Source organism: Neomonachus schauinslandi, chromosome 3 (genome assembly GCF_002201575.2).
Source record: "Neomonachus schauinslandi chromosome 3, ASM220157v2, whole genome shotgun sequence".
NCBI lineage: Eukaryota > Metazoa > Chordata > Mammalia > Carnivora > Phocidae > Neomonachus > Neomonachus schauinslandi.
In genome coordinates, this window is record NC_058405.1 from 26,328,613 (window position 1) to 26,354,271 (window position 25,659).

The following is a 25,659-nucleotide window of genomic DNA, read 5'->3' on the forward strand; positions in this document are numbered from 1 at the left end:
TTTTCTCTGTAAGGTGCACCACAACCTTCTTAGGAACACTGGACAGTATCTTAGTACTATATTTGGGAACCATTTTAAACAGTGAAACACCAAAAAAAAAAAAAAAAAAGAAAAGAAAGAAAAAGTAAAAATATGGCATGATATAGACTGCAGAAGGGACACTTGTGTACAGTATGAGAGGATCACCTTGTTCCACTTCATCTGGGAATACAGCATGAGGTGACTCAAACTTTTCAAACAGATATGTCCGTGAATGACTAAAAATGCATGAAGAACGCGTTGTGGGTTACAGAGAGATTGTAGCAGGTGGTCAGATTTGCAAATATGGGATATGCTAATAATGAGGTTGCACTATATTTTATGCCATGTTCTGGTTCTGACTTCAAAGATGTTTAAAAAAAAGATACTGTTTCACTCTTGCCTATTTCTAGATATTTTTTGCAGACACATAAACATAAAGCTAAGTCATAAATGTAGTATATAAACATAACTGTAATATATAAATATAAAGCTAAGTCAAAAATACTCATTACCCCGTTAAGCCATTTATGCCCAGGTCTTCAGACTTGTTATTTTGCCATTTTACTAAGATGAACATTGACTCTCCTCTAAGAATTTTGTTTTGGTTCACACCTGTGAATTTCAGGATCTTAAGCTGCCTTCTGTGGGGTAACCCACTTAAGCTTTGACTACCAGTTCTTCAGCTAAAGCCACGTGATGACTTCTCAGAATATACAGCCTCTACATAGGTATTCCATTCAATATGCAAAAGGGAGGAGAACTTATATGGTAGTCATGTAAATATCCATGCCATTGATTCCCCCAATCACTTATGCCTTATTTCCTGCTTAAAACATTTGATCTTTCATCTTTACCATATGAATCTGGAAAATAAACCAGGTAGGCTATGGCACTTGGCATCTACTGCCCACTCCTCTGACCTTGATAATTCTTGTGTATTGGTACCATGAACAAATAAATACACAAACAGAATACATACCAAGAGTTTCATGGGGTAATTTTAATTATTAAATTTCTATTACCTTAGTCATAATTATTGATTGATATGGCTAAGTAGAAGATTGTACATGAATATCATTTGGAAGTGATAATATAATTTTATGGTTACATTTGTTTAAAAACAAAACAAAACAAAACAACCTAAGTCTTTTCATTGAAAAGACCTAAAAATAATCACCAAATCTATAAGAATGATATCTAGAGTGCCAAGATTGTGGTTTCTAAAATAGCATTTTAAAAGAGATTTACCTCAAGCTAATGAGAATATTCTACTGTGTTAACTTAGAGAATGTATAAACCTTTCTGTTTCAGATTTGGGCCTGCAATACTACCGAAAGTGATTTTTTTGTGTGTATAGGATAATATATGGTGACATGAAAATTGTATGACTCAATATCAGTGTTCATTAATACAGTTTTATTGAAGCACAACTATGACCATTTGTTGACATCTTTTGATGTTTTTAGGTGGAACTGAATAGTTGCAATAGAGTCAAAATCAAAAATTTTGTGACAAATTGACAAAAATCAAGTGACTATATATGATAGGGTAATTTCCTGAACTCTCTAGGTGACTTATTATTCTATGGGCTTATCTTCACACCAAAAACACACTCAACTAACTACCATAACTTACAAATTACCTTGGTATTTCAAAGTATAATTTCTCCAATTGTGTTGGACATAGCTATATTAGGCTCTTGCTGTTTTGTATCTTTTACAAATTTTAGTATAAACATATTAATTTCCACACAATGTAGCTCCTGGATTTTGATTAGGATTGCGTTGAAGTATATAGATCAATGGGGGAGAATTTATATATTTGTGATAATGAGATTTCCAGTGCATAAATATGAAATACCTTTTATTAATTTAGTTTCCTTTTTAAATTTCTCTCAGTAGTGTTTAAAAATTTTAGTGTATATATCTTCTGTATGCTTTATTGTGTTAGTTTATATATTTGATGTATTTTTATTTCATGATAATATGTTAACATACATATATATACATATATATATGGGAAAGTAGTTTATGTAGAAATCTCTTTAAATTTCCTATGTACACAATATTGTTGCCTGTAAATATTGACCATTTTTATTTCCTTATTCCAACACTAATAATTTTTATTTCATTTCCTTACCTTTGTTGAAATAACTCTCTTGGTTCCACATGGAGCCACTACTGCCTGGGATGCCATGTCAGCAAAGTGAAACAACATCCCATGTCCTTTTAAATGTTCTCTTTGACCAGAAACACAGTATATCCAGGGCACCTATCCCCAAACGCCAAGCCAGCTCTGGGCCTTCTCACCCCAAACAAGATTTACTATGGCCCCAGCCAATCAGTTATTTTCTATTTTTCTCTTCTTTATTCTTTGTTCTTTTTCCTATAAAATCTTCCTGCCTTTCACTCCATTTTGCAGTTATCCAAGAGAAGACAATCCACTTCATGAAGTGTTAAATAAAGTTTATTTGTATGACCTAGATTGTTTTCTTTAATCACTTTTAACAGTTTTTGCTGACAAGGAATGGGATCTGAAGCTGAGTGCGAATGGCATGCAGGACAAGTTGCAGAGGCCAGGCACCCATGGAAGCCTTTGAATTCACTCCTCCTCTAGTCTTTACCAAGGCCATGGGTAAGTCACTGTCAGATTTAGCTCCGCCCCTTTGCGTGCAGCTCTCTGATCCAAACTTTATTTAAAAAACATATGTAAGGGGTGGCAGCCGTTGGGAGACTCACAATGCCTTGAGCTAGGTAAACAGCATAAAATGCTGGGGAAGTTGGAGAAATAGATTAAGACAACAGATTTGGACTGTTTTGAACATTAAAATCAAAATCTTAATAGGCATAGGTTGGACTATTAAATTCCATTGGGCATATGTCACTCTAAAGAAATGTTCAAGTGAAAGTTGTAATAGATCTATTGCTAATGGTAATCTTGGAAGCTAAAGCTGCAAAATTGGTGGGTGTGAATCAGGCACTTAAAAGCTGTTAGAGTGCTGTCTACCTAATTCAAAGACTCCCGTGGTAAGGTAAGTTGTTCATGGGATGACTTAGATTGGCACTAGGTCACCTGCCAACCTTGAGAAAATTTCCATGCAATGAGGTACACTGTAAAACACCACAGAATCCCCAATCCAGCAGCACATCCCCTTTAGGTGTTAATTTGGCTCCGAGGAAGTTTAGCTGAAGAAATGGGGTCCTCAAGTTTCATAGAATTGAGCATGCCCCCTGCTTATTTTATGTTTAAGAACTGTAGTCACAGGATTTGTGGACATCTACAAAAATGGTAAATCTTAACTAAGACAACCTAGAATTACAATGGCTACTATGGGAAGTGTTCCAGTTAGATAAAATCGTTCATTTGAGAAGTTCAATTCAAAGCAAGTGTTCCTAAATCAAACAAACAGAATGGGATATCTATTTTAATTGGCATGAAGAAACGCCCAAAGTCTCCAAGATTCCAAAATAGCTTTGTCAAAAGATTCATTGTATAAAGCTAATAAAAAATTAAATACACAAGAGGTACCTAAATATAGTCTTGTAAGACTGAGTGACTCCTGCCGCTCCCCTTTATCCTTCTTTTCCTGAGTACTCACAGTCTTCCAGTTCTCTATCTGACTTGCCTTTTCACTTTGAAGAGACCACAAGACCATAAACAGAAGTCTACCAAGTTAAAGGTCTTACAACTGCACAGCTCCAAGGCCTTAAAGCTAAAGCAACACCTAGGCCTCCCCTGTTTCACCCTCCTAGGGGTCCATCATCAGAACACTGGCCCAAAAATCAGTGTCTCACTTGCAGTCAACTGGGACACTGGAAAAAAAATAGCGTCCTTGAAGGTTTTGTGAAAATTCTTCCACACCAACTCGAATGCCCCATATCTACACTCCAAGAAGGGCCCCCATTAAGAGCCCCTTCCAGAATTGATGGGATCTCAAAGGATTCTCCAGTCAACTTCTACTAGTTATTCCCTTAAACAGCCAAGGGGAAGGTAAAATTAATGGAGAATCTTGCCAGATTCTGGCCGATACCAAAGCTATATGCTCTACTTTAAACCCCACTCACTCCAGAGTCTGCAGATGGGATCCTAGCAGAAGCCAGTGATGGGTAAGATTTCTTACTAGAGTTAGTTCTTTCAGGTTTCTGCAATCCTAGTCAAGAAAGGAAGGTAAATTTCATGATACTCATGCCTTTCCAAATCCAGTCTGGATTTGGTTTGGGGGTGCTTACCGGTTATTGATCCTTACTGTCTTAGGGGCAGCAATTGCCTTCTTGTTTGTCTCATTTTGTGTTCTGAGAATTTGACTTGGCTTTCTGCCTGCCTGGGGCATGCAGGTTTTGGTTCTTGCATAGGCAAGCAGTTCAACCATCAGGATGAGGAACCAAAATTATGGTCAGACAGAAATGTGGGTTGCATGTGACTAGAGAGGACTAGAAGGAAATGTGGGTAGTACTTCATTTATCCTACTGACTGTTGCCAGCTCTCAGGGGGTCTTAAGTCTTTCGTTTTTAGGAGGGAGGTATTTTTGGGAGTGGATCTCAGGGGAATAGTATCATTCTCACCCTCTTAGGGAATGCCTCCTTTATCTATGGAGTTGTTCAGTACTTCCATGAATATTCATTTTTTTGTAGTGGCTAAAACCTGGCAAGGTATTTGAAAGGATTTTTTTTAAAGTTAACTCTATGGTCAAATGTTGTCCAAATTGGAAGCTAGTATTCAGATCCTGATAGGATTTTCTTTTTTTAGGCTTTCTCCCCTAAGTTAAATGAAACTATCTGCTCAAAGGGAAAGAAAAACATTTCAAAGATAAACAGCTCTAAATCTAGAACATAATGAACTTTGTGATTTCTGTCTTACTCAGCAAACCGAAAGTTGGATAACTCTCAAGTTTCTATAAATACTCCACTTGACCAGAAATGCGGGATATCCAGTCAGTCATTTCCCAAATTCTAAGCCAACTCTGGGCCTTCTCACCTCAAACAAGGCTGACTATGTGACCCCAGCCAATCTGATATTTTCTATTTTTTCTCTTCCTTGTTCTTTATTTTTTGTCCTATGAAAGCTTTCTGCCTTCTGTGTCATTTTACAGTTCTCCAAAAGGGGATTGTTCACTTCATGAAAGTTTGTTTCATTCACCTAAATTGTTTTCTTTATTTAACACCTTATTATTCTAATATCTTTAGAGCATCACAAATATAGTATCTCCTTCTCATTCCTATGTCAGGGCTAAAGTTTTCCATATATTGATACTTTTTATTTGTTTTGTTGTAGGGAGCATTTATGAAATTGAGAACGGTCCCTTCTATTCTTAACCAACTGAGCCACCCAGGCGCCCGGTCCCTTCTATTCTTGTCTTTCTAGCAGCTTTAATTACAAATTGATGTTAATTTTAATGTTGTTTTTCACCTATTACTATGCTTATGATTTTTCTCCTTTTTACATTAGTGTTGTGAATTTTGTTTTTAAATATCACACACATATCATGCAAACTAACTTACGTAAACTCAAAACCAAGATTATAAGATAATCAAGTAAATGAGTGCAGAGAAATCTTGATACTTCTAACCATTGGTAGCTCATTGCATTACACCTTAAGAATAGTTTCCTTAGAAGATAGAAAGGTATGTAAGGTTTTAACATGCTGATTTTAGGTCTTCCAAAGGGCATATCACACCTATGTAGTTAGAGCTGTCTCTTTTTCTTATTGTACCAAAGGTCATTTTGTCATATCTGATTAATCTCTTAGATTTATTTGTGAACAGATTGAAATTAGTTAAATAAAATAAGAAGAGTCACTACTAATCCCTTAAAATGGTAAAAAATGTCAATTTACCTACTTGAGTAAGTGTTACCTGATAGCATTGGACAGTGCAGGAGTTATAAAGATAGTTCGTAATAGGACCAAAAGACCTAGAATTAGTCTTGAGTTGTTATTTTTTTAAAGATCCCCAAGAGAATTTTATTTGTAGATCATGCATTCAAAAAATAATTTTCACACCTATTTTGTACCCACAACTCTTCTAATCACTAGGTATACAACAGTGAAAAAAAACATGACCATCTCGTAGAGCTTAGAGTCTGGATGTAGATATTATATATCTTTATATATCTTCTACATCAAACTTCATACCTCAACTTTATATTTCTAAATTCCAAATCTTAAATGTTACCATTTAATAAAAGGTTTTAAAAGATCAATCCATTCATGGAAAAAGGCACTTGTTTCTATAGATAAATTCAATATTCAACAAAAAATATCTTCTTTATTATGTTCCTCAGAGAAATTATAATCTCCAAAATTTCACATCCCTTTCTTCTTGTTTATTAAATTCAAAGGGCTTGTATCAAATGAAAGAAGGCCTTATCAAATATTATTCATATATTAAAGAGCCCAAAAATGCTTCTCAGATCTCAGCACTATAATATGATATAAAACGATACACATGCCAGGAAGTATCAGAGGTCAAACAAGAGACAAAGAAAACAACAGGCAGTCCTAGTTTTGCATGGTCCTGGTATATCCAAATTGTCATTACCATGATTTAGTTATATAATACCAGTCCCCCAACAACAGAGTTGATTTCAGTCACCACAGAATATTAACTAAGTAACTGCATGAAATATGTACTTGCTGCTAACTCTTCAGTTCACAAATCACTATATAAATAACACATGTGCATCCAAATCCATGCTCAGTGTTACTACTTTTTTCAGTCCGTTGGTGATTGTTTACCACTCATCTGTTACTCAGTGTATGCACAGAAACAAAGGATGTAGTTTTGTTGCCTCCCTGTCTTTAAGTGATAAAGCCATGCACCATTTTTTAAAAAAATGGATAAATGAAAGAGGGAATTAATCGACAGAGATAAACGTATGGCAGAGAAACAAAATGAAAATGCTGGAAGGGAAATTAGAATCTATTATGAATAGAAACATTGAAGAAATAGCTGGCCATGGGGATACAGACATGCAGTCCTTTGAGAGACTCCTGATATGCAGCCAGAGAAAATTAAGGTAAACTTATTGACATAAAAGAGGTACATGATTGGGACAAAACGGATGAAGGTATTTCATAAGTGATGCTTGAAAAAACTTAATAGTAAAGAAATTTCATAGATGTTTTACAATACTGAAAGTGCAAAGGATAAAATCTTGGGAGGTGATCCACATTTAGAATGAGTTTGACAACATGCTAATGCATAGAAAAAGATGTTCACTCTGTACAGTAAAATATATGTGAAGAAAAAGGCAAGTATTATTTGAACTGTATTTAAAGTTTTATGCAAGTAATAGAATAGTAAGCAAATGATTAGTATTTCCCATATTTTAAATTAAAATATATTTAGGGGCACCTGGGTGGCTCAGTCAGTTAAGCGTCTGCCTTCGGCTCAGGTCATGATCCCAGGGTTCTGGGATCGAGCCCCACATTGGGTTCCCTGCTTAGTCGGGAGTCAGCTTCTGCTGCTGCCCCTCCCCTCTGTTCATGCTCTCTCTCTCGTACTCTCCCTAAAATAAATAAAATCTTAAAACACAAAAAACACATATATTTAACTTTTGTCCCCTGTTCTAGCACAGAACTCCTAAAACCCTTAGGATTTCCTGAGTAATTAAGAGCATTTTTTGTTACTCATAATGAGCTGCCTATGATCATAACTGAGATTGTGTTAAGGAGGAACTTGGGGCCCCTAGATAGCCTCAGGGTAAGGCTGGTAACCAGAAAGGTCGAGTGATTAGAGGACTGGAACTGTAAGCCCCAGCCACCAAAATCCAGGAAGAAGAGAAGGGGCTGGAGATTGACACCTATAAAAACTCTGGACCCATGGAGATTCAGAAAGCTTTCTGGATTGGTGAACACATTGAAGTGCTGCCCTCATACCTTGTCCAATGCATCTTTTCAATTAGCTATTCCCAGTTGTATCCTTTACACTAAACTGGTAATCATAAGTAAATACAAGTAAAATGTTTTCCTGAGTTCTGTGAGTCATTCTGGCAAATTACTGAAACTGAAGAGGGGGTTGTGGGAACCCTGAAATCTATATTCATTCAGTCAGAAATATGGGTGGCTCCTGGGACTAAAAACGAGTCTGAAGTGGGCAGTTTTATGGGACTGAGTCCTTACTTTGTGGAGTTTGTGCTAACTCAAGATTGTGTCAGAATTGAATTTATTCATTGGACATCCAATTGGTGTCAAAGAAATGAAGAGTTAATATAAAAAATCCACAAAATTTGGTGTCAGCAGTGGTGTCAAGAAAAAAGACATCTCAGTATTAAATAATTATTAGCTTTACTATTGTTTTATTTCATTATAAATGTATGCTGACAGAGAGATTTTAATTTTTTTTAAGATTTATTTATTTATTTTAGAGAGAGAGCACGTGTGGGAGGGAGGGGCGGAGGGCAGAGGGGGAGAGAGAGTCCCAAGCATACTCTGTGCTGAGCTTGGAGGCTGAAGCGGGGCTCAATATCATGACCCTGATAGCACGACCTGAGCTGAACCCAAGAATCAGAGGCTTAACCGACTGTGCCACCCAGGTGCCCCTAAAGAGTTCTTAGTGTTTTGACAAAATGTTTGGAGGTTATTGAATGATTTTCTTCCCAATGATTGAGATAGCTTTGCATGATTTCAGCTGCAGTCATGTTTTTGTTGTTACTACCATGCAAAGTGAGGACAGACTGTATAAAATTTGCTTTGGTTATTTATCTGTTTGTCCTTTCATAGCAACGCAATAAACCTTAGTTTGTGTGATTTGGATAAAAAGAGAATATCTAAAGAAGAAACACAAGTAAAATCTGAGTGTTTTAGGGATTCCTCAGTGCTTTGTTATTCCAGATGTAATGAAGAGAGAGGAAGGAAAAATCCCATTTTTGCTGAGAAGTTTAAAGCTCCTGGAGCCCTTGACTCTGGTTTTATTCTGAGTTTACTTTTTGGTCTAGAGGGGTCTAACATTTAACTAGTATTTCAATTTAGTAAGCAAGTATCTGAACAGTATAAATGTATGTTCCTTCTAAAACTATGTTAAGTACCAAATGAAGAACTAATTGCATATATTCAGTGGAACAAACCCAATGTGTCCTTTCAGGTAATTGTTTTGTTAAACTTGATTATCACATTGTGCTAGAACAGTGTGAGATCTAGTAAAAATATTTAAGAGTTTTAACCAAGTCTATTATTAGCAATAGACAACTCAAGATATCTTTGTTAGGAGGCATGGGTCCTCTAGAAATTTCATAAAAATTGCTATCTCATCTAAATAGATTAATGTGCTTGAATACCTCCTGCTGAAACTGCTGAAAAGCTGCTACAGTGTAGAATATAACCATACATTTGTTTAAATTAATAAAAATCTATATATAAAACAATAGCAATTTTGTTTTCAGTCCTTTTACAACAGTTAGCATTGTATATCACATATAATTCCAGAACATAGTCAAATAGTCAGCTGTCTTCAGAGGACAATAACAGAATTTAAGGTCTTTTTGATATATCATATTCAATGTCCAGTATGAAGTGATAATAAAATAAAATAAAAATTAGACATGAAAAGGAACAGGAAATGTGAACTAGTCAAGGGGAAAGGATGGCAAAAGAGAAAACATGAAGTAACTCATGAAGTTGAATTGAAATTAGCAGAAAGTGTGTTAAACCAGTTATAATAAATAATTTTTTAAGTATGATGAAAATATAGTCATAAGAATAGATTGGGAATCTCAGTAGAAAAGTAAAAACTGGGGCGCCTGGGTGGCCTAGTCGTTAAGTGTCTGCCTTCAGCTCAGGTCATTATTCCAGGGTCCTGGGATCGAGCCCTGTATCGGGCTCCCTGCTTGGTGAGCCTACTTCTCCCTCTGCCTCTGCTGCTCCCCCCTGCTTGTGCTCTCTCTCTTTCTCTCTCTCTCTGTCAAATAAATAAATAAAATCTTAAAAAAAAAAAAGTAAAAACTTAGAAAATTAACAGTTTTATAAATGAAAGTTACAATAGATTAAATGAAAAATTCACTAGATGGATTTAACGGCAGATTATATGTGATAAAAGATTAGGACAGTAAAGTTAAAGACAGATAAAATTACTGAGCTAAAGACCAAAGAGAAAAATGTTGACAAAAAAAAAATCAAAAAAGCCTCATTAATAAGTAGGCAGTATCAACCTGTCTAACATACATGTAATTTGAACCCTACAGGGAGATAAGAAAGAAAAGGCAGAGGAAAACTTATTTGAAGTAATAAAAATGAAAAACTTTCCAAAATCGATGAATACAACTTACTGATTCAGTAAACCTCAAGCAAAATACACACAGAAAAGCCATACTTAAGCTCAACATAGGCAAACTTCTCAAAACTAATAACAAAAGAGTAAATCTTGAAATAGAGAAATAGATTACACAAAAGAAACAAAAATATTATGACTGACCTTTCATCAAAAGCAATAGAGACAAGAAGTCAATGGAAGAACAGCTTTAAAGCACTAAAACAAAAATAAATATCAACACAGAATTCTGCATTATTGAAAGTATACCTCAAAAATGAAGGTGAAATAAAGACATTTATAAGTGAAGAACAACTGAGAGAATTTCTTACCAGCTACCTGAACAGTGGTTTGGTTGTTACTACTTGTCACCCATCTGACATTCTTATCTTAGACCTGCCCATTATTACAAATAATATGAACATTTATTCTGCTTAGACAGAAGGTTTCATTTCCTTTCAAATAATAGTACTGAGACAACCACAAATACTGATCCTGAAAGGAAGAAAAGACTAAGCATGATAGAAACAAGGCCAGTTGTTAGAAATTTGGCTGATTAACTTAGACGAGAGTGTTGAGTAGTGCTTGCTATTTAAGAATAGCGGTAACAGGGCTATCTTAAGGCTTAACTGGTCCTGCATTCAGTTTTCATGCTGAGTTTGATGCATTTGAAGATAATAGTAAAAGGTCTCTAAGTTTTGGGGAGTGGGTTCTGGTTACTATAATGGAACTTTAGTCCTCTTGAAGTGATTTCCTTTATGTAAAGTTCACATGGGAAATCTTGAAAGAGAAATTGACTCGTTTGGGGGCTCTTACTGCTCTGTAATGGGTTTATGTTAATAGTGAAGGTCAACAATTAGAGAAAGAGAAAATGAAGAAAGCTATCTAAATTCTCACAGTCAACCCCACCCCTTAAAAACAGCACTATTTCGGGCGCCTGGGTGGCTCAGTTGGTTAAGCGACTGCCTTCGGCTCAGGTCATGATCCTGGAGTCCCGGGATCGAGTCCCGCATCGGGCTCCCTGCTCGGTGGGGAGCCTGCTTCTCCCTCTGACCCTCCCCCCTCTCATGTGCTCTCTCATTCTCTCTCTCTCAAATAAATAAATAAAATCTTAAAAAAAAAACAGCACTATTTCTTTTATTGAAACAGGGTGAAAATTTAGGTAGGCTATATAATCTTGATAATGGGATATTGGATACTCCATGTTAAAGTATACTCCTCAAAGAAGATTGTCTGTATGTGAGCCAGCCCTGCATAATCAGAGGACTCTGATTTGTCCCAGCCAGAAAGCAATATGGCTAAAGCTGCTGAGTGAAGGAGTTGTCAAGCCTTAAATAGATTGACCTTGCTGCATGATACAGAGCACTGGGTGGGCTTCTGCCGTACAACTAAAAATGGAATATATAACCAAAGCCTTGTTTAATGGCATGGAACAATTCTCTCCCTTCACACCTCCTGATTCCTTTCTCACTGTCTACCTATGTATCTTTCCATCACTTTTGTCCTCATTATTCCTACTTCTTGAGAAGTCCTTTGGAGAATTAACTATTCTTCAATTGATGCTAAATGCAGTAAATTAAATTTCCCTGTCCAATTCATGAACATGGAATTCAAACTTGGTCCCTCCAATACTGCTTCTTGAGATTTGACTCATGTTGAATAATACAACAATTAATTGTTGTGTTATTTATCCGGAAAACTGTTCCAAGACATTTCCATGAATTCCTGTTATTAGATCACATCTTAGATTTCATGTTTTTGTTCCCATTCTGTCTGATACTTGAACATACAGCTTTACTTTGAAATCTCTAGTCTTCCCTTGATCCTTTCTATGGCTTCTGGAAATAGCAAGAGTTAGTGTCTTTGCTTATAATCAAAGTTAACTGAAACAAAATTCTTATCATTTTTTTCAAAACAGAACTTTTGTTTAGTGGCATAGAGTACAAATGATGTGCTAACATCAAATTATCTCATTCTTTATAATTACTTCTTCTATATAATGTGGTATATTCTGTTTCATGAAAATATCAATTTGGCAAATTTTTAATGAAATTCTATTACATACACTAATCTTTTTTTTGTCCTTTTCTACAAGCATATATTACATCATTATGAAAGTTAAATGAAATACGTTCTTAATACAGGTTGATTCATTCAATATTTACACTTTAAGAAAAGTATTAAAATGAATTCTTAAATAGAAATGTCACAATTATATGTCGTCATAGTGGTAAAAAGGAGATATACAATGTAGTTTTGGCATTAGAAAACTCTGGATTTGACTAATGACTAAACTGTTCACTTACTGTATAACATTAGTCATTGAAATTAGAGTGTCAGATTTTCAACTACTAAAATGGACAATTATAGGACTTACCCTTGCAGGTTTATCTTTATTAATCTTGTGAAAATTAGATGAAATTATGTATTTAAAGCATTTACCTTATGCCTAGGTAATTATGATTACATACTATATGTTGACTGCTTTTAGTATGTAGACAGGACATTCCCCTTTACATCCCCATGCCATATGGACATTGTTATTGATGTCGACTTTATTTACCATAAAACATACATGGAAAATGCAAGCGCCATGAAGTTGAAGCTACAAAATGAAACTGAACAAAAAATTACTGACCAATTTTAGTTGCTTCATGATCTACTTACTTTATATCACTCTTAATATTTGAAATTAATTACAGATATCCTTAGTGTTTCTTACTTTTTACTAATCCTATGTTATACCCTGGAAATACGTGATATGGTTAAATGAACTCTTGTCACAAACTTTTCCTCTTTCTCCAGAGAAAGTGTTACTACTGGGAGCAGTCATTAATGACTTTGGGTATGTATATGGTAAAATCCTGATTATTAAAACTCTGTGACCCCTAACATTAGTCACTTGGTTGCTAAAACATTCTATGCTCATAAGTGGTGACTCCTCTGGAAAAAAAAACAAAAAGATTTGTTTCTGCTTAGAGTAGAAAAGGTGTTTTTGTTCTTATTTTGATTTATTTTTGTTTTTTATATTATATTCATAGAAAAAAGACAAGTTTCTCATTAATACATTATAACACATTAATTCAAGCTGATTTAAAGGCTTACTGCTACCACATATATAATCATATCAAGAGTGCTAACCTTTTCAAGGAATATAGTTTTTATTTTGAAATAAGTTGTGTTTTAGCATGCATATTTACATTTCATTGGGTTTTTTAAAGATTTTATTTATTTATTTTGACAGACAGAGACACAGCGAGAGGGAACACAAGCAGGGGGAGTGGGAGAGGGAGAAGCAGGCTTCCTGCTGAACAGGGAGCCCACGATGCGGGGCTCCAACCCAGGACTCTGGGATCATGACCTGAGCCGAAGGCAGATGCTTAACGACTGAGCCACCCAGGCACCCCTACATTTCTTTGTTTTTAATTGATGACTCATATAACTGAACATAAATTTATGAAACAACTCATTTTGCTGACTCTAAACAATACTTCTTAAACACTTTATACAATAAGATGTTTTAAAATAAATTCCATATATTTGATAGGTCAGCTTATTCTGTTTTATATGATAGCATTTCTACTTAATATAAAAGTGCCATATTATCTTCATTCTACAAACAGCAAATATAAGCAAAAGGATTAAGTAATTTTCTAAAGACAAAAAAGGGGGTCAATGTCAGCAGTCGGATTAGAGCTAAGTACGCTTTGATTCCCAGGACTGGCTTAAGATGATTAAAAATGCCTCTTTCAGTCTGACTTCAATAATTAGTTAGAAGTTAGGTCTTCCAATTGAAAACTTAAAACCTGGTGTTTTGCTTATTCTAAGAAACACTAAGAATTCACCAAATATTTAATAAACCAAATGGGAAATTTGAAAGATAAGTTAATGTTTTTATCTGTTTAGATATTTTCTATCTATATTTTCCTTTTCTCTTATTTCCACTTACTTTATGAACAAAACTTACCTCCATTATCAAAATATAGTCTGAAATCTTTCACTTCACTCGTCCTCATGATACCTTCTTCACCAAAGCATCACTTCACATGCATCGCTTACATATATGAACTTTTGACCCATTTAACAACCAGAATGTACTTTTCAAAAATTGTATTCGGTCCTACCATTTTGGGGCTTGAAACACTAGTATTCCTCAGTGCAATTTCAACATTTTAACTTCAGGATTTTTGCATTTGTGCCCTCCTTAAATTGGGCTTCTTCAGACTTAACTAATGATTTTTTATAACTCCAGTGCCACCCTGAACAATGCTATATATATGTTTAGAAACTTTCAACCATCATTCAATACTGTTAGCATGCTCATTCACTTCCATCTCATGTTCCTGCTTTATTTTCCTCATAACAGTTATCACTATGTGAAACAACTGGTATATTTATTTCCTTGTTGATTCCTGTTCCCTCTACTCACACAACAGAACCAGAAAACAGGAATTAATACCTATCTCTCCACCCCTGCATGTCTCCAGTATGTAGATGAGTATCTGAGAGATATAAATATGCAAATACTAGTTTTGATGAAAGTAATGGATATAATCTGAGAAACACTAGGAAAATACATATGTTATCTGACAAATTGTCTTCTATGAGTACTAGTATCACTTTTAAATATATCATACCATCCTTATCTCTTTTAAAAAAATTCAGTAGTCCCTTAATAAGGAGAAAAAAATAGACAGTATAGGAAAAGTAAATTGGCATATAAATCTAAGCTTATTTTTGAAACAAGATGTCAAATGTGATAATGAGGCATATTTAAATAATGAGAAAACCATTTATCTTCTACAGTTGTGCTGTGGTATAAACACATTTATATTCTAAGTGCTACATTTGAACTTTACACATGGAAGAGAAACTTGTAAAAAGTATAAAGAGAGCCAGACTTCATATGTATTTGGAAAGACTGAGTAATATGACATCATAATTTTCTGGTGTCAAGGCCATGGTCACAAAAGATGATCATGATGATTCAGTCACACTGTAGAAATCACATCTTTGTCTTTTGTGATTATGTGTAATTGATAGGTATTAGATATAAACTGAAGTAAAAATTATTTCTGTGGTTCAACAGGATGACCTTTGAGTTTTTCCACCAATGGCATTGTGTAAGTCAGCCTTGATCCTGGAACACATAGCTGAAGTTACCATCTATCTCATTCTACCTTCGATCCAAATGCACAGAGGGGACAATTATTTAAAGTGTGTATAAATATAGCATACTATAACCTTGACACACTATGAGAAATTGAGTTCATTTGGCCTGAAGATTTCTTTTTTTTTTTAATTTTACATTAAAAAAACACTTAAATAGAAGTATTTACTTTTTAAAGAGCCCAAAGGGAGCCAGTGGCAGGCATAGCAAAGGAAATACAATCAATATCAATATCACTGAATTAATGTTTCAAATAATTACTCTGAATTCCATTTTTCAAAATTTGAGCATGGAAAATAGCTATACCAAGTTTTACAGTACTATTCAATTTCTTTAATCCTCACGCAGCCTAATGCATGCTTATAATAGATGGTTCCTCATGTATCTCAGCTCCTTCTAGATTCTCTCTTGTAGCAGTGATTTTCCATAGGGAAAATAAAAGCCTCTCTTGAGTTTCAAGACTTTCTAGATACGTTCTTTGAAAGAACATGGAATGTCTCTTTGTGACTCTGCCTTTCTTGTAGGAGAAGCCCATTCAGGTTTTTGCTATGCGTTAGCTCATATTTGAGCACTTAATTCTTACCTTTGTCCTTAATTCAAAAAAATCACTGGATATACATAAACAATGAATCATGGAACACTACATCAAAAACTAATGATGTAATGTATGGTGATTAACATAACATAATAATAAAAAAAATTCTAAAAAAAATAAATAAAAAGCAAGGAAAAACAAACTGAAAAAAAATCACTGGAATTATATAATAAGGGAAATGCAGATAAGTTATTAACTGTCAATTAGGATTTCTTCACTTAGAGCATAAACAATGAATCCAGTGGTCATTCATATAAACCTCCATATGAATTAAGCCAAGGGAGGGATTGCTTTATATTTTGTAATCATTTTCATCAAATCAACATTCATTGACCTGAATCCTCAATAAAAGAATAAAATAGATTTAAAACTATTACATAATTTGCAAATAAATGTTTCTGTACTTTTTAAAAAAATTATTATGAGTCTCCCAGTATTCTTCTTGTCTAATTGTAAACACTTCCCCATTCTTCTGTAGCTTCCATTATTACACAATTTATAGAATAAATCTGTCAGAGTCTATTAAAAAAAAAAAAGACCCCTATTTTATTTTCTTTGGTGAAGGGCAGATTGTATTGCATTTATTTTTTTTATTTTGTTTTAAGATTTTATTTATTTAAGAGAGAGAGCAAGAGCAGGAAGGAGGGGCAGAGGGAGAAGCATGCTCCCCGCTGAGCAAGGAGCCCAATTTGAGACTAGATCCCAGTACACTGGGATCATGACCTGAGCCGAAGGCAGACACTTAACCGACTGAGCCACCTAGGCGCCCCTGTATTGCATTTATATACCAATTTTGAAATAATTGACATCACAATAATATTGAATCTCCCAATTTCTGAACATGGCATATCCTTCCGTTTATTTGGGTCTTTACTAATTTCTCTTATCAATGCTGTCTAATTTTTAATATGAAAGTCTTGACAGCTTACACATATTTTATTAAGTTTTTCCTAAATATTTTATGTTTTTTACAGTGATATAAAATGAATTTTTGAGATTACACTCCACTTTTCTTTAGTATACAAAAACATACTTGATTTCTGTATATTGGTTGTTTTGCTGTATCCTTGTTAATGTAGTTTTTACTAGAGGAGATTGTTTTTATAGATTCCTTAGGATTTCCCACATAAGCAATAATATCAGAAAATACAGACAGTTGCACAACTTTCTGAATTGTGTGTAGGTTTTTATAGTCTTATTATAATGGCCAGGACCTCCATTACACTATTAAATAAAAGAAATGAAGATCGGGCGCCTGGGTGGCTCAGTTGGTTAAGCGACTGCCTTCGGCTCAGGTCGTGATCCTGGAGTCCCGGGATCGAGTCCCGGAGTCCCGGGATCGAGTCCCGCATCGGGCTCCCTGCTCAGCGGGGAGCCTGCTTCTCCCTCTGGCCCTCCCCCCTCTCATGTGCTCTCTGTCTCTCTCATTCTCTCTGTCTCAAATAAATAAATAAGATCTTTAAAAAAAAAAAAGAAAGAAATGAAGATCAAGTCCTTGCCTTGTGCCTTATGTTAAAGGGAACACAATCTGCTTTTCACCATTGATATAACATACCTCGAGGAGCCGATAGACAAACTTGGATTTTCCTTAGCAGAAAACATAAAAATAAGTAAATAATAAAGATATACGGAGTTCAAAATAATTCATATAAATATAGCATAAAATCCTAATTGTATAGCATAAATTACATTAGAATGCTTATTTCAAGCACACACATGAAAGTACAGGAATATAAAATATTTGCAAAATTTTTAATATAGTTATCTATAAATGATGGTATCTACCATTTTTATTCATTTTTATTTTATAGTCTTTATTCCCATGTTTTACTCCAGGAATAAAGTAAAATTATTGTATTTATGTATAGGTACAAAATATATTTTTAAAATGTTTATCTGAAAATATTTCCTCTCTTCTGCCTCTTTTCCATTCTTCCCTAGGAAGCTACAAAAGTGTTTTTCATCAAGGTAATATTTTCTAAAGTATCTACAGCTAAAACATTTGATGATGTTCCTTCTCATTTGAGAGTACTTCTTGTTTCCAAACAAAATTGTTCATCACCTGGAGCAGGGATAGTTAAACTCTATCTCAGAGTTTAATGGGTGTCATGAGAGTCTATGAATTTCCTTAAAAAAGCTTCAAGATCATGTGTGCAGATGGATGCAAATTGTCAATTTCTTTAGTTGATGCCCATTGCTTCAATAAGGTACTTAAGGGCATTTTTATAGGTTTTTATATATCTGTTTGTGCTCATATATATAGGTGCACAGAGAAAACTCATTTTTTAATGTAGCCTACTCTGTATACACTATGAACTTACTAAATTAAATGTTTGTTTAATATTCATTTCCTCACCATCTATGTGATTCTTAAGCTTATCTGTTTAGAAAATAATTTAAAGAAAAAAATCAGGGGTGCCTGGGTGGCTCAGCCAGTTAAGCATCTGCCTTTGGCTCAGGTCATGATCCCGGGGTCCTGGGATGGAGCCCAGCATCTGGCTCCCTGCTCAGTGGGGAGCCTGCTTCTCCCTCTCCGTCTGTCCCCCTCCTCCACCTCTACCCTCCACTTGTGCTCTTTCCCTCCCTTGCTCTCTCTCAAAAGAATAAATAAAATCTTTTAAAAAAAGAAAAAAATCAAATAATAAATTTTCTACAAAAACTTCTTTGACTTCCTGAACTAGAACTTTTTCATTCTGTATATTAAGATTGAATGTCTTTTACTTATATCTAGTTATCAGACAAAAAAAAATCAAACTATAAAGAGTAATAAAATTTATTTCATCAACTTCTTTAGAGCAAAGTAAATGTTCAGTATTACAACAAAGTAAACTATTGTTTCAAGCTTTGATCATATATGATATGGTAAAGCAATTCCTATCTAGAAGTATAAACCTTAAATATAAACCTTATCTGATAACATTATCAAAATCCTCCTTTTCTAGTAAAAACCAAAACTCGCATTTTATACTTGAAATCAGTAAGTTTAGGGAATAGGAAGATATTCATACCAATTAAAAAGTTCGATACAGGAGTAAAGTGCACAGTTAAAGAGAGCTAGAAATGAATTATAAGCTATCTGTCACTTCTAGATAAAACTCTGAAGAATATTTGTTGTATTACCTTTAAAAAATAGTTGCATTATCAGATTTTATTTTATTTTTGATAAAGTCAGAATAGTACATTTTTTTTAAATTTTAATATGGATTTAAATGTAGTCTCAAAGAAAGAAAAAATATATTCACTAATTAAAAATCTGCTTTTCTCTTTACCATCAGAAGAAAATAACTTATTATTTGTCAAAATATAAAAAGAACCTCATGAGAGTTTAAAAGTTTCATTATTGAAATTTGAAAGTGTATCTAGAGTGATTTTCTTCACTTATATTCACAATTAAATGGAATTTTTTGTAGAAGAAGCCATTGCTACTTTCTACGTCATGCAAAATATTCATCCTGTAAGGCTGAACATACTTGAATGACCTCTATGACAAACTTTCTAAAATAGTATAAAACATTCAGAAAAATACCATATTATGTTAAAACATACTACTTTATTTTTATTATTATTTTAATCACCAAACATTACATCATTAGTTTTTGATGTAGTATTTCATGATTCATTGTTTGCGTATAACACCCAGTGCTCCATGCAGTACGTGCCCTCTTTAATACCCATCACCAGGCTAACCCATCCCCCCACCCCCCTCCCCTCTAGAACCCTCAGTTTGTTTCTCAGAGTCCATAGTCTCTCATGGTTCGTCTCCCCCTCCGATTTCCCCCCTTCATTCTTCCCTTCCTGCTATCTTCTTCTTTTTTTTTTTTTAACATATAATGTATTATTTGTTTCAGAGGTACAGGTCTGTGATTCAACAGTCTTACACAATTCACAGCACTCGCCATAGCACATACCTTCCCCAGTGTTAAAACATACTACTTTAGAAAAATTTTACAAGTTGCCAAATAGCATAAAAGCTTATACACACACGTTTGTCGAGAATCCAGTGACAGAACAAATCAATTCTTTTAACATTTCAGAATGATTTTATATGCCAAAACATGGGGAAGAAACATTGTCTTCCCATAGGCTTACATTTATTTTGATCCACTCCATTGTAACATTGAAAAGTTGGTCTCACACAAAGTTTTGATAAAACCAAACCGTTTGCTTTGCCAGATGAGGAATGTGAAATTAACAATCATGTCATCAAGCCACTGTGTTAGATATAGATTTCCTTGACTTTATATGACATGATAAATGCTTCCAGGACTTTTAATCTGGCATCAGGACAAACTTTCACTTTACTTATGCAGAAACTTAAATATACAGAAGCTTTACTTATAGACACACAAAATAATGACAAAAAATTTTTTTAAAAGAGAGAGGAAGAGGGGCGCCTGGGTGGCTCAGTTGTTAAGCATCTGTCTTTGGCTCAGGTCATGATCCCAGGGTCCTGGGATCGAGCCCCACATTGGGCTCCTTGCTCTGTGGGAAGCTTACTTCTCCCTCTCCCACTCCCCCTGCTTGTGTTCCCTCTCTCACTGTGTCTCTCGCTGTCAAATAAATAAATAAAATCTTTAAAAAAAAAAGGAAGATTTTACTCAAAATCATAGCTTAGCATGTGGGAGTATAAGAGATACTTTCAGATTTCAGGAATGACCAGAAAGCACTGGGCTGAAAAAATATATTGAAAACACATATTACTGATAATTTTATAGCATCTAGAAGACAAAGAAGAAAAGCAAACACTAGTTTGTTTAAAAAATGGACAAATTATTCAAAGGGAATAATCATGAGTGGCCAACACATTAAAAAAGATACCTAACCTCATTTCATCAAGAACATACAAATTATAGCTAAAGTGAGAAACCATTTATGTTCACCAGATTTTTAAATATATAATTCTAGTTTAAAGTTCTAATCGTGAGGTTTAGAGAAAAAAATGAGAACTCTCAACATTATGATGATTTCCTTAAAATTTGGAAATGCTCAGTGAAATTGAAATTTTTCTTACTGCTCATAAAAAGAAACATACTATAAAATGGAGAAATAAATTGTGTTCATACATTTAAATTCTACAGAATATTGAAAATTAATTTACTCTAGCATTCACCTAAAGGAGTCTAAAAAATTAATTCTGAACAAAAAAAATGGCAAGACACTTAAACAGCAATCAGAATGATTTCCTTAATATAAGATCAAAAGTAGGCAAAACTGTATATGATTTAGGATTATACACGTCTGGTAATGTAAGAAGTAAAGCAAAGTATTTAAAATTTAGTGATATTAATGTGGAAGTGGGTAGGGGTTATGATATAGGAGGGATAAGGAACTTTCTTCCAAGTTGCTGATGTTCAGTACCTTAACTGGGACATACATTATTATACTTTGTTATATTTTCTTTTTTTATTATTTTATTTTATTTTTCATCATGAAATGTGTACTCTTTAATCCCCATCCCCTATTTCTCTCATCCCCCTACCCACCTCCCCTCTGGTAACCATCAGTTTGTTCTCTAAAGAGTCTGTTTCTTGGTTTATGTCTCTGTCTCCTTTTATTTTCTTTGCTCATTTGTTTTGTTTCTTAAATTCCATATATGAGTGAGATCATATGATATTTGCCTTTCTCTGGCTGAATTATTTCACATACTATTATACTCTCTAACTCTATCCATATTGTTACAAATGGCAAGATTTAATTATTTTTTATGGCTGAATAATATGCCATTATATGTATATATACCACTTCTTTTTCCACAGTTTGGCTACTGTAATGAATACTGCAATAAACATAGGGGTGCATTTATCCCTCTGATTTAGTATTTTTGTTTTTTGGGGGTAAATACCCGGAGCATGATTCCTGCATCATAGGATAGTTCTATTTTTAATTTTTTGAGGAACCTTCATACTGTTTTCCACAGTGGCTGCACCAATTTGCATTCCTACCAACAGTGCAAGAGGATCCTTTTTCTCCACATCCTCGCCAACACTTGTTGTTTCTTTGTTTTTGATTTTAGCATTTCTGACAAGTGTGAGGTGATAATCTCACTGTAGTTTTCATTTGCTTTTTCCTGATGGTGAGTGATGTTGGGCATTTTTTCATCTGTCTGTTGGCAATCTGTAGCTCTTCTTTGAAGAAATGTCTGTTCATGTCTTCTGCTCATTTTTAATTAGATTATTATTCTTGGGGGAGGGGTGTTGAGTTGTATCAGTTCTTTAAATATTTTGGATACTAACCCTTTATCAAATATGTCATTTGCAAATATCTTCTTCCATTCAGTAAGTTGTCTTTTAGTTTTAATTGTTTCCTTTGCTGTGTAGAAACTTTTTATGTAATCCCAGTAGTTTATTTTTGCTATTATTTCTCTTGTCTCAGGAGAAATATCTAGAAAAGTGTTGCTATGGCCAATGGCAGAGAAATTACTGCCTATGCTCTCTTCAAGAATTTTTATGGTTTCAGGTCTCACATTTAGGTCTTTAATCCATTTAGAGTTTATTTTTATGTATAGTGAAAGAAAGTGGTCCAGTTTTATTCTTTTGCATGTGGCTGTCCAGTTTTACTAGCACCATTTGTTGAAGAGACGTCTCTTTTTCCCTTTGTATATTCATTCCTCCTTTGTCAAAGATTAATTAACCATATAACCGTGGGTTTATTTCTGGGTTTTCTGGTCTAGTCCATTGATCTACATGCCTGTTTTTATGCCAGTAACATACTATTTTAATTACTACCACTTTGTAATATAACTTAAGTCAAATTATGATACCTCCACTTTTGTTTTTCTTTTTCAAGATTGTTTTAGCTATTTGAGGTCTTTTGTGGTTCCATGCAAATTTTAGGATTGTTTGTTCTACCAACAAAATGCTGTTGGTATTTTGATAGGGATCATGTTAAATCTGTAGATTGTTTTGGGTAGTATAGACATTTTAACAATGTTTATTCAATCTGTGAGCATGGAATTTCTCTCCATTTCTCTGTGTTGTCTTGAATTTCTTTCATCAGTGTTTAATAGTTTTCAGAGTGCAGGTCTTTCACCTTTCTGGTTAAGTTTATTCCTAGATAATTTATTGTTTTGGTGCAATATTAAATGAGATTGTTTTCTTAATTTCACTTCCTGCTGCTTCATTATTAGTGTATAGACATGCAACAGATTTCTGTACATTGATTTTGCATCCTGTGACTTTATTAAATTCATTTAACAGTTCTGGTAATTTTCTGGTGGAGTCTTTAGGGTTTTCTATATACAGTATGATGTCATCTGCAAATAGAGTTTTACTTCTTCCTTATCAATTTTTTGAATTTTTTACACTGTACGTATACACTATCTATTCTTGTTTATTGTTTTTATATTTGTTATGTATAAACAAATAGAGATTTTAAATCATTTCTGTCTAAAATTATATGTGGTGTACAATCTTGTTATCTTTCCAGTAATGGTGAAGGAGCTGGCAATTTTCATATAAATGGACACAGCTGGCATTATATATCCACAAGAAATTAATATCTTACAATATACAACTAATGATTCTTGTTCAACAAATATTGCTTTAATGGGTCTCATATTTTTAATCTGTGGTGAATTATGGAGTTGTAAATTCCTCAATTTTGACCTAATCCAGGATCTTAGATCTATGTCCAATGTCAGGGACTGTGGTGCTAGTATATAGAAGTTCATTTGCTAGGTATATCTGAAATGATTAGTATTTTTACATCTTTGGTCACTAGAGGTTTTTGCCCATGTTTATTTAGCATGATTCCATGGTGGAGAATTGCCCAGGGGTGACTCTTCCTGGGAAGGTATTACCAAGTTCACAGCTCACATTGTAATTTTTATGTAAGCTATTTTGTTGTGTGGTTATTTTAATGTCTCTTTTGCCACACTAAAATGTGAACTTTCAAAGATTTAGCTTTATATTTTAAACTTCTTTGTCCTCCTGGCTCATAAGGGTGGTTGGCAGATTAAATTTGTTTCTGAATGAGGACATATATAGGACACATACTATTCAAATAATACAGTCAGCTTGGAAGAAGTCCATCTATTGACAATTGGATTCAAACTATATTTTACTCCTCATACTATTTAATCTTATACATTACTGACCATTTTCATAAAGATAATGTTATTTAACACAGTAAAAAAAAAATGTCTAAAGCAGGACATGGTAGAATAAGAGGTATAAAGATTGCCTTCAATCTTTCTAGATGAGAATTATGATTCTTTTTTAGAAAGTTAATTTTTCAATCAACCAGACAGTATATTTTATAGGATTCTTTACTGTTTTATTTAATCCCATTAGCTAAAAATTCATATATATGACTGTGAGCTTTTGTCTTGTAAATTATCAACCAAACAAAAACAATATTGCCCTATATTTAGGCTAACATTCATTTTGCTTTTCATGTGAATTTAAAGTAGGAATGATAACAGTAATAGAACAATTTTAGAAGTAAAATTTTCAGGAATACCTAAAGTCTGTAACTACCATAGTAGGGTTTTAATTATAATTAAATGGAAAAATTCCCGATGTTACAAAAATGTAAAATCTTATAAATACATAAATCATAGAAAGTGAGTTGACAGTGATAAGTATCATTACTGCATTAGAAGTATAATTACTATAGGGGCTGTATCTCATGTAAAGTCAGGAATTATATCAATTCTTTTTATTTCAAATTTTGTTATAAAAACAGGATATTAATTATGCTTAATACATAATATACATAAATATAAGAATAAAGGCATGTTTTAGTGATAAGACAATAAACCAGTATATACTTAATAAAATTTGCAATTTAGCACATGCATAGTTAGGGTACTTGTATAAAATATCAGAAAAATAACTAGAAATAATGAATATCAAGATAAGTCTTTAATAAAGATGAAAAGAAAAGACTGTAAGTCATCACTTTACCCCTCAGTAAGATGGGAATTTATTGTTCTGACTTTGGAATTTGTATTACTTTAACTAGTTTACTTCTATACTATTCCAAAGGAAATGATGCTTATCTATTAATTTTTTTAAATGCCAGTTTATGACCTGATTTAATTTGGTGTTTAAATGTATAAAGAAGTACTCTAGAAGCTATAAAGTGTTAAAATATTATGCCCTTTATATTTATTTAGTTATTTATTCAACCAGTGTTATGATGCATATAAAAACACCTACAGGGCGCCTGGGTGGCTCAGTCATTAAGCGTCTGCCTTCAGCTCAGGTCATGGTCCCAGGGTCCTGGGATTGAGCCCTGCGTCGGTCTCCCTGCTCAGCCGGAGGCCTGCTTCTCTCTCTCCCTGCCCCCCCCGCTTGTGTTCTCTCTCTCACTGTATCTCTCTGTGTCAAATAAATAAATAAAATCTTTAAAAAAATAAATAAAAATACCAGTTACAAAATTAAGTAAGAAGTTGAAATGAACGATATTTTTCTTATATAATGAGAAAAAAGAAACATTTACTTTCATTCTAATTTTTATTCTATATTATACTGTTTACTGGAAACAAAAAATTGGATACGTTAGGCAATGGAACAAGCACAACTCTATAACACAATTGCATTATTGTGATACAGAAAGATATCAATTTTAATTGGTTAAATACCATGATGTAAAGTAGAGCTAGATAATGTAAAATTGTTTTTAAGTTA